This window comes from Xenopus laevis, chromosome 2S (assembly GCF_017654675.1).
Source record: "Xenopus laevis strain J_2021 chromosome 2S, Xenopus_laevis_v10.1, whole genome shotgun sequence".
Classification (NCBI taxonomy): Eukaryota; Metazoa; Chordata; class Amphibia; order Anura; family Pipidae; genus Xenopus; species Xenopus laevis.
In genome coordinates this window covers 127,190,560-127,201,207 of record NC_054374.1, presented here as the reverse complement: position 1 = coordinate 127,201,207, position 10,648 = coordinate 127,190,560, and positions in this window count along the sequence as shown.

Sequence of the window (10,648 nt, the reverse complement as noted above, 5' to 3'; positions counted from 1 at the left end):
AAACAAAACACAGATTTGACCTATCTAGGCATACTGACATGGGGCAATCTGTTATTAACCCCTAGAGGTTGTAACAGTCAAAAAACAGATGCAGGACTTTATAAGCAGAGTAAGTGCACAGAACACATGCACAACAGAAACTATTACCCACATGTTACATATAATAGACACATGAACCCATTGATCTTTCTTTCATACAAACTGCTGGACAGGTTTGCATCTAATTGACTGATCGATATTGCCCTGGGGGGAATTGTCCCATAGTTTTTGCAGTTGGCTCATAACGTTTACAGCTTGCCATAAAAGAAAGACACAAAAATGTGCGCTGCAGCTTGCATCTAGGGTCTGCTCATGAAAATAAGGCCTGAATATTTTTTTTTTCTTTTTAACTGAAATGTAACACCAAAGCTTGCATGTTTAAATAAAACACACCAGAGTCTGCGGATAAACTGGCATAATGATAGTACAGGTATGACATCCGTTATCCGGAAAACTGTTATCCCGAAAGCTCCGAATTACGAAATGGCCATCTCCCATAGACTATTTTATCCCAATAATAAAAGTATTTTAAAATTATTCCCTTTTTCTCTGTAAAAATATTACAGTTCCTTGTACTTGATCTAAAATATAATTAATCCTTAATGGAAGCAAATCCAGCCTATTGGGTTTATTTAATGTAAATGATTTTCTAGTAGACTTAAGGAATGAAGATCCGTTATCCAGGAAAACCACAGGTCTTGAGCCTGTATAAAAGAGACTGAGACTGCTCTTGCCATTTAATGCAGCCACTGCCTTGTTTTTGGAATTGGAGCACTCTGGGCCATAAATGATGTCTGCACTGCTGTCATTATTTTAGTGAAGGAATAATATGTATGTGTTTATGTATATATACAGTATATATATATATATATATATATATATACACACACACACATATGATCTGCAATCAAGGCAGATTAAGATAATCACCAAGCAGCAGCTGGAAAAGTAGCAACCTCTGTTGTGAGTTTAATATTTTGTTTCAGTTCCGCTATTGAGGTCCAACATTTGCTCCACATCTATTTCAACAGACAGACAGACATAATATCAAAGGCTGTTGTGATACTAAACTCTATAGTTAGTACAGATATGGGTATATAGAATTTATGTGAAAGTAGTGAGGGGTGTGTGTATGGATGCTGGGTTTTCATTTTTCTGAACTTGATGGACTTTGTCAAAGAAGTTTTATTAGAAATAATAGCACAGGGAAATAAACAAAAAAAGGCATAAGAGTACCATCAGGCATACATTTGTCCATGCATCATAAATAAACCTCGTAGAGATTACTATGGCTGTGTCCCAATGATAATGTTAATGTGACCACTCTGTGCACAAACTAGGCTTATTAACCCAGAGGTGCCTAATTACATTGGGTACTTAATTGCCTATCCGAGGGAAGGGAGATTGTACAGTCCAAACTACCAGTCCAAAGGCGCCATATTTGTATGTATTTAAGCAGCTGGCCTTTCCTGTCAAGTGCTGCTCTTTCCATTGCTGCCACATTATCCATAGCAATTTGCCAGTCTTTGAAGGTCGGTGGAGAGCAATCCTTCCAGTGAAGGGTAATCAGCCTTCGGGCCTGAAATAGTGCTTTGGTAATAAAAATCATGGTATATCTGTCCAGGGTTACATCCAGATCCAGGGTTAAAAGAAAAGATCTAACACCACCATCACTCCACCCCGGACGGCACTTGTCAAGCATGCACATAAATCATGCCAGTACTGTTGTATAGCCGTGTATTCCCACACAGTGTGCAACAGGGTGGCCACCACAGTTTTACATCTAAGGCACATTGGTGATTGAACTACCTTCATGACATGTAGCCTCTGCATTGTGTAATAAGCCCGATGTATGAAATACAGTTGCAGCAGTCTGTGTCTTTGGGACAGCAAGGGTGAACCAAGTATCCTCTCCCATTGATCGTCTATAATTGCTCCTACCTCCCCCTCCCATACTGCCCTAGCAGGGAGCTCTGGGTCTTAATACAATGGTTTATGGAGCTGTTTGTATATAGAAGAGATCTTACCCCTTTGGTTGCTATTCAGGAGTATATCTATTATGGGCGAATCCCCCATGGTGACTGGATTCCTAGTGGCCTGTTTTGTAAGGGCCATCCTTAGCCTATGGTGCGTAAACCACTGTGTTGTGGGCAGAAGCCCTATTTCATGTAGGGTTTGCATTGGTTCAATCTGACCATTTTCCCACACGTCCCTCAGGGCGGTTAGTTTGAGCGTGTCCCAAATTTGTGGAGGGTTAATTGTAAACACGTGCAGGAATTCTGCATTACCCCATATAGGTGTCTGGGGCAGATATTGTTTGTAACTGATTAACTTATGGGCTTGTTTTAGAACTATTGTTTGTTGCATAACTAGAGCTGGGGTAGTTTTGCTGGGTTTTTTGACTAGCAGGGCCATGTAGGTACAAGAATATTTGTGTCTCATGCACTTGGTTTTCTCAAACCTGACATTATATATATTTATATATATGTGTATGTAGATACAGGGCCGCCATTAGAAATCACGGGGCCCCATACAACATCATTTTCGGGCCCACCCCAGATCCCACCCACTCCACACCACAGTTAAAAGACCACACAAAAAATGTAACCCCCCCCCACACACACAAGTTTATAAAAAGCTATTGATGGCCAGTTTTTTTTAAAAAAAATTGGTGCCGGGGCCCCCCTTACAAGTTAAAATAAATTGGAGCCCCAGAAAATATTTTTTCAAAAACATTGGTGGCAGGGACCCCCCAAAAATACTGATGGCCTGCCCCCCCAAGTTATTAAAATCCACTGGTGGACCCTCCTTTAAGTTAAAAAAAATGGTGGACAGCCCCCCCCCCCAAATTTAAATAAAATTGCTTGCCAGGGTTAAGGGGGGCCCGACCATGCTTCACTTACTTTATTAGCCGGCCCCCCTGCAGTCAGCGTGCTGAAATCTTCAGAAAAGAGCAGAGGAGCTCCGTGTGTGTATGACCAGTCTCCTTTTCACTTCTCTGTATCCTATATATGTATATACAGTAAAAAACCCATTTTACATTTTTCAGGGAACCAGAAAAAAATGGTGTAAAATCCAGGAAAATGAGGGAAATGTATTCTGCATAGTATATAGGTGTGTATAAATATATAATACACAAAAGCCATGAATATCTTGTAAATTATATCCTTATAAACGGTGACTAGTGATGTCATCAGTTATAAACGGTGAGTTTTGATGTCATTTCTGTCACATGACTCACTGAAACTATAATTTTATAATAAATAAAGTACCCCCAGTTGCAAAATATGAGGATATTAGACGTTACCTCGGAGTTCCATGACCTGTATAAAAACACTCAGCCTTCGGCCTCGTGTTTTTATATGGTCATGAAACTCCTCGGTAACTTATAATATTCTTATATTTTACAAGAGGGAGTACTTTATTCACTATATAAACGGTAAGTTCTGATGTCACATGACTCACTGAAATTTGTGTATTATAATAAATAAAGTACCCCCTCTTGTAAAATATGAGGATATTAGAAGTTACCTCAGAGTTCTTTGGCCTCGTGTTTTTATATGGTCATGAAACACCTCAGTAACTTATAATATCCTAATATTTTACAAGAGGGGGTACTTTATTCACTATATATAAATATCAATCAAGTCCTATCTGTTGCACTTGCAACACCAAATGAGCAACAGCCTGGGTGCTGGTCAAAATTAACAATTCATACTTTACCAACAAAACCGCACTCCAAGGTCTTTGCTTAAGTGAAAAAATCAGGTGTAAACTTTATTTATCGACGTTTCTGCTCCAGCCGAAACGTTGATAAAGTTTACACTTGATTTTTTCACTTGAACAAAGAACTTGGAGTGCGGTTTTGTTGGTAAAGTATATAGGTAATATTCGGCTGTTCCAAAAAAATAGCAGTGTCTGCATTCTTCTTTATAGACTCAAACATTCACTGTATAAACTGAAAATGTTTAATGATTTTGCTTTCCTTTGAATGACTGAACTAATATTTAGTTGTATAATCAGTGTTTCTGAGAACTGCTGCACATCTGTGTTACATGGAGTCCACCAGCTTCTGGCACCTGTTACATTCCACAATTCTTCTGCATTTCTTGGTTTTGCCTCAGAAACAGCATTTTTGATGCCATCCCACAAGTTTTCTATTGGATTAAGGTCCTGGGATTGGGCTGGTCACTCCATAATGTCAATCTTGTTGGTCTGGAACCAAGATGTTGCTCATTTACTGGTGTGTTTGGGGTCGTTGTCTTGTTGAAACTCCCATTTCAAGGACATTTCCTCTTCGGCATAAGGCAACATGAGCTCTTTTTGATGTATTGAAACTGATCCACGATCCCTGGTATGTGATAAATAGCCCCAACACAGAGAAACATCCCCATATCATGATGCTTGTGCCACCATGTCAGGGGCGCGCCGCCAATGAGGCAAGCTGAGCCGATTGCCTCAGGCGGCAGCGCATGAAAGGATTCCAGGGGCGGCAAAAAGCTGCTCCTGCACCTTTAAGAGCCGAATTTCCGTTTTTTGAACCGGAAATTCGGCTGTACTATTGCGAGAGAACGCAATTGCGCTCTCCGCAATAGTGTTTCTGCCTCCCCTCCCGACACGTAAGTTGGTGAGGGGGGGCGGCATTGCAGGAGCCGCCTCAGGCGGCTTCTTAGTCAGAATCGGCGCTGCACCATGTTTCACTGTCTTCACACTGTACTGTGACTTGAATTCAGTGTTTGGGGGTTCAGATGCGAGTAGTAAACTGGAAGCAGAGATTGGGGCAGATCAGGGGTTGGGCTGGGAGCAAAATAACAGGTAATTACAATTTTATAGGCAAATACATTGCTGGTAAATATTATTAGGACTGGCAAATGAATAAAAAACACATTGAGTGGCAGTCATGCTAAAAGATGTTCTATGCAAAGTCCAGACCAATTTTCCACTGCTATATATATATATATATGATACAGCGCAATAAATTCTAGGTTTGCCAGTAGCAGTGAACATCGCTTTGTCTGTTGAACAGGCGACACTATTTTATTGAAAAGGGTCAATCATTTATATTTGAACTATTAATCATGCCATTGTACTTAGCAATCCCTTTTTAAATGGGATATTCAAAATAAGCTTTCAGCGGGTTCCCTAAGCAGCTTGTGCAGATAAGCAGCATTTTCCATTCTGTTTCACCGTTAGACTGCAGCACTGACATTGGAAGGCCCAGGCAGACTTGTTTGCTTTATGCACTCATCTACCGACATCTGCATGAGGCATTAAAAACGAGTGAGCCGTGAAGTTCCAGTTGCAAGAGTTAAGGGAATCTCAAACATTTGTAATACCCATAAATAATGCATACCTCCAACCACAGCCTTCATCTAATGTGCTCTGGGGACTCATTCATGAACATTCTTCTAGAAGAAGAGATAGCCAGAGGTCTCTGTGAGGGCAGTAATGTTCTAGTTCCCTATGCAAGACCCTTCCCCTGTACAGTTAATAAAGACCCATGGGAGGAAATAAAACTGGTGTTCAGTGCAAAGAGATTGCTGCATTAAGCCTGACTAAAGCACAGATACTTGTTATATTATCAAGGCATAATCTGAAGGGACTGAAATGTTTTTTTTTTTTTTGTTTTTTTTTTTAAAAACAATTAATAGTGCTGAAATCTGCAATGATACCGGTTTTTCAAAAGAGCAAACAGATTTTTTTACATTTCATTTTGAAATCCGTTATGGGCTAGATATATTGTCAGTTTCCCAGGTGCCCCCAGTCATGATAAACTTCAGTTATACTTTACTGCTGCACTGCAAGTTGGAGTGATATCACCCCTTCCTTCCCCCAGCAGCCTAACAACAGAACACTGAAATATCCAACAGACCACAGCACACTGACACGTTGTTTCAGTAAATTTTCTTTGTGATTTATTGGCTCATTTTCAGTAGACAAAATAATGCGACATTTCGAGTCACACAGGACTCTTTATCAAGCATTTGTGTGTAACAACAGAACACTGGGAAGGTAACCAGCAGCTCCCTGAAACAAGTTAACAGCTCCTTGATACATATAAGAACAGCACTCAATAGTAAAATCCAGGTCTCACACTGGGACACATTCAGTTACATTGAGCAGGAGAAACAACAGCCTACCTGATAGCAGTCCCATCCTGAAGTGCTGGCTCTTACTGAAAGCACATGACCAGGCAAAATGAGCTAAGATGGCTGCCTACACACCAATATACCAACTAAAAAAAAACCAAACACCCCTCTTGCCTTTATCTAAGAGCCTGCTGTCAACCTGAAGGCATTGGTCCACATGTTGACTCCAATCTGTCAAGTCACAAAGCCCAAGAGATCCATTCTCTCTAAGACATCATGCTTTTAATAGAAATCTTTCTATGAACATTGAGCACAATGGATAGTTTGCAAATATAGTGCATTTTACATAGAAAGTGCTCCACTCATTCTTAAACCAACAGTAATAATTATTTAATTAGGCATAGGAATTACAGAAGGTTTTAATCACAAAAATCAGCAACAAGTTAAAGGAGACGAGAAGTCTTTTTAACCAAAAGTTAAGCACCCCAAGTGATTGTATCTACTTATCGGACACTATGGGCTCCTAGCAGCAGAATCTGCACCTGCCTGGGGTTATCCCAGTGACCACCACGGAGTGATCCTCTTCCTACTTCTTCACCTTTCAAATTTCCCAGGACAGACGCATGTGCAGTAGAATGAAATACCCGGCTCTTTCGTTAAAGTTTGGATTTTCCGCAAGAAATGAAGAAGCAAAAAGAGGATGGCTTTGTGGTGCTCACTGGAAGAACCGCGGTCTGTGCTGTTTTCTTCTGATAGGAGCACCAGCTTGGAGTGTCAAGTACAACCACTTGGGGTTCCTAACGTTTGGCACCCACAAACAAAATAAGACTTTCCTTCTCCTTTAAAGTATTGTAGGTAATGATGCTGATTTTCAGTGGCATCTTTATCAGTTACAGGGGTCACCCTCAACCAGACTAGTGGGGATCATGCCCCTTTTGGTTTTACAGCCCTTAATGGTCTTGGCCCAGCCTTTCATAAATAAAGCATACAAAAAGCTCATGCTGCAGCACTTAATAGTGTACAACTCCAATTCCAAAAAACTTGGGACACTGTGTAAAATGTAAATACAAATAGAATTTCCAAATCATTTTAACCCTGCAGGGGGGAGTGCCTTTGTTGCTGTGTGATATATATTCAAGTTTTGAAGCTACATATGCTGCCATTCAGATAATGTCTTTTTTCAGGGAAAGCCTTGCATGCAGAACGTGTTAGGAACTCCCTAGTTTTCAAACCAGAAACCTATTGTATACTGCCCACTGCTCCTTCTACTTGAGCCATAGGAGGTAGTGTGGTCATACCTCCCAACTGTCCCTTTTCTGCGGGATCATCCCGGTTTTGACAGCTCAGCCCAGTCCTGGATTTTTTATTAAAAAGTCCTGAGTTTCTCTGAGATCTCCTACACTGACGCCTGAAAATGATAAAAAAATTTTTTTTTTAAAAAAAAAAAAATCTTTGTATATAACGAAAAAAAAAAACCAAGACATATTTAACTTTAAAATTGCAGTCCTTATTAAAAAATAACTTCCCGAAAACTTGCGCTCCTCTTCAGAAAAGGCGACAGGGCGACGATCCATTATGCAGCTCTGGATTTCTCCTCCCTGCATTCTATAGGAGATAGCCAGGGAGGAGAAATTGAGTGCCCCACGATGGATCGTCGCCCTGTCGCCTTTTCTGAAGAGGAGCGTTAACTTTTGGGATCTTCCAGTTCAGCACCAGACACCGTTGCTTGGATGTCAATTTCTGGGAGTTTGAGCTCTCTGTTCCTGTTTCTTAAATTTTGTAAAATGGACATGGTAATTAGAGGTGTGACCATAAAATGGGCGTGGTCAAAATGTTAGCTTTGGTATGTGCAGCAGATCTTTTTGTCCCTTTTTCCATTTTTCTAATGTTGGGTAGTATGAGGGTGGCGTGTTCTTGACAGAATATCATCAATTTCTCTTCCCTCCCTGTCAATCTTCCATGGTCAACACCCACTGTCCAGTGCAGGCAATAGCTCATTAAAGGAGCAGTAACATCAACAAATTAAAGTGTTTTAAATGAATGTCAATATAATGTCGTGTAGCCCTGCACTGGAAAAATTGGTGTGTTTGTAGATAGCAGATACGTTCTGAAGATTCCTATTGTTTATCTGTTATCTGCTGTGTATCCTGTGTATTTCTTCCTTTTTCAGCTTTGAATGGCTGCCCCCATGGCTACACAGCAGCTTGTTTATATAAACGATAGTAGTCTTTCTAAAGCAAACACACCAGTTTTACCATTGCAGGGCAACACTATATTCTATTTTCATTACTTTAAAACACTTTCATTTTTTGGTGTTACTGTTCCTTTAGGGCTAGTCCACACGGGGAGATAGCCACGCGTTTGCGGTCGCGGCGACAAAGCGCCGCGCCAGTCGCCGCGACCGGCGCAGGCGACAGTTTTGTATGGGCGCCTATGTAAAAACGCCTGTGCTAACCACACGAGGCGATGCGCTTTTCAACAGTCGCCTGAAAAAGCCTGGCGAGGCATTTTCAGGCGACTGTTGAAAAGCGCATCGCCTCGTGTGGTTAGCACAGGCGTTTTTACATAGGCGCCCATACAAAACTGTCGCCTGCGCTGGTCGCGGCGACTGGCGCGGCGCTTTGACGCCGCGACCGCAAACGCGTGGCTATCTCCCCGTGTGGAATAGCCCTTAAAGATCTATTTAAGCCTGCTTCCCCGGTGCTGGGTCATTAAGTAATAAGCTCTGGTTTGTATGGAGCCTGTGTGCTGAGTAACACACCACTTACAAGAATTGCAAGTTCAAGTCATATAAGAGGTGATGTATTGGGGAAAATGCCCTGTCCCACCTTTTTAAAAAAAATGTGTTAACATTAAAATGTAAAAATATTTTCAAAATTTTTAATTATAAGGTTAAAATGGTTTGGGCATCATCCCATTTACATTTTTATTAACATTTTACACAGTGTACAAACTTTTTTGGAAATGGGCATAGAAGAGTCCGCAGCAATCAGAGGCGACCAGCCATTTTAAAGGTATCTATGCCTCACTTGTAGGCACTTGCTGGATTAAAAACTGCCAGGAATATTTTATCTGTATCTAGTGTGGAAGGAATGTGGTGGAAACAATATGGGGAAGTCATTTATCTCATCCTTATCACAAGCTGCTGTGTCCCGCCATAGTCCATTAGAGGCCCTAAGCAGGAAGTGAGGAGTGCAAACTGTTTCCTGGAGACATCTGGAATTCTTCATTTCTCTCTATTTCTAGAAACCTTCACATATTTGCCTGTGCAAGTGAGGAATATGCAGTTCTGTTATTGAGAAGCTGAAACTTTAGGCAGGTGCAATAAGTTCAGTATATAAAATATGGAATTTTTAGCCATATTCATATTTAGGGTTTAGTCCTCATTTAAAGCCAGACAATTCTATATATCTCAAATGCAGTTAATATTGTATATTCAGGGACTGGCCTGGTAAGTAGTTGGGTTAATGGGTGTTGGGAGACATTCCAAGGTTTAGGGATTATTTGCATGTAGATGAGATTTTAGATACAGTATTTTTGCATGAAGCCTTCTTGTCTTATATTTTCCATTAGACTTTTGTATTTTTAGTTGTTAAAACTCTAGGCAGTTTCCTGTTTTTACTTCTGTTGCATCAGACCACGTTGTGTTTGGTTGAACGTTGCTGTTTATTTGGACAGTTTCTCAGTTCTGTGTTAGCTATGCAATGAAAAGTTCTCTCTTTATTGTATTTCATGCACAAGCTGGGTGGCTGAGCCATATGCTCCTACCTGGAGAAGGCTTGCACTAAGCAATGTCGGACTGGCCCACTGGGATACCAGGGAAACTCCCAGGGAGCCCAGGGGTCAGTGGGCCTCTTGCTTCTAAACATTTGGCCTATTTCATGGTCATTCCCTATTTCTTTATAAGAACAAAGAGGTTTAATAATGGAAGAATAGAGTTTAGTATGCAGAGAAAAGAGTCTAGAAGAATAAAGGTTGAGTGAGGAGAGGAGGTATAGTAGTTTGGAAAGTAGGCCCTCAGCCTAAGGTTTTCAGGTGGGCCCCTGGCATCCCAGTCCGACACTGGCACTAAGTGCTGTAACTACTGGCAAAGGTGCCCTACTAACCATAAGTAGTGTTCACATATTTTTGTAAGGTATATTACCTATGGTAATTTGCACATTTAAATTGACTTCATTGAGCCACAAATTAATTGATTGATCTTGTTTTGGCTTCAATTTCACATTAGTTATGGATATTTAAGATTTGTACAAGTCACTATTTGATATCTCTGATAAAGGTCCTAATGTGGGCCGAAACGTTGGACACAAGTGGTATGTGAAATAAAGGGCTTTTCCAATTAATTGCGCATTTCCAACCTTTACACCTGCTCTTCAGTTTGTTAAATATTTTGTCGCAAAAAGTGGTTTTCGATTGCAAGATTTTATTACCTAGCCTTCTAACGTTCGCAAACTCTAAAATTCGCAATTGCTATCTTACTGTCATGTGAGGGGCAAACTGCTCGCAAAGGCAACATTTTT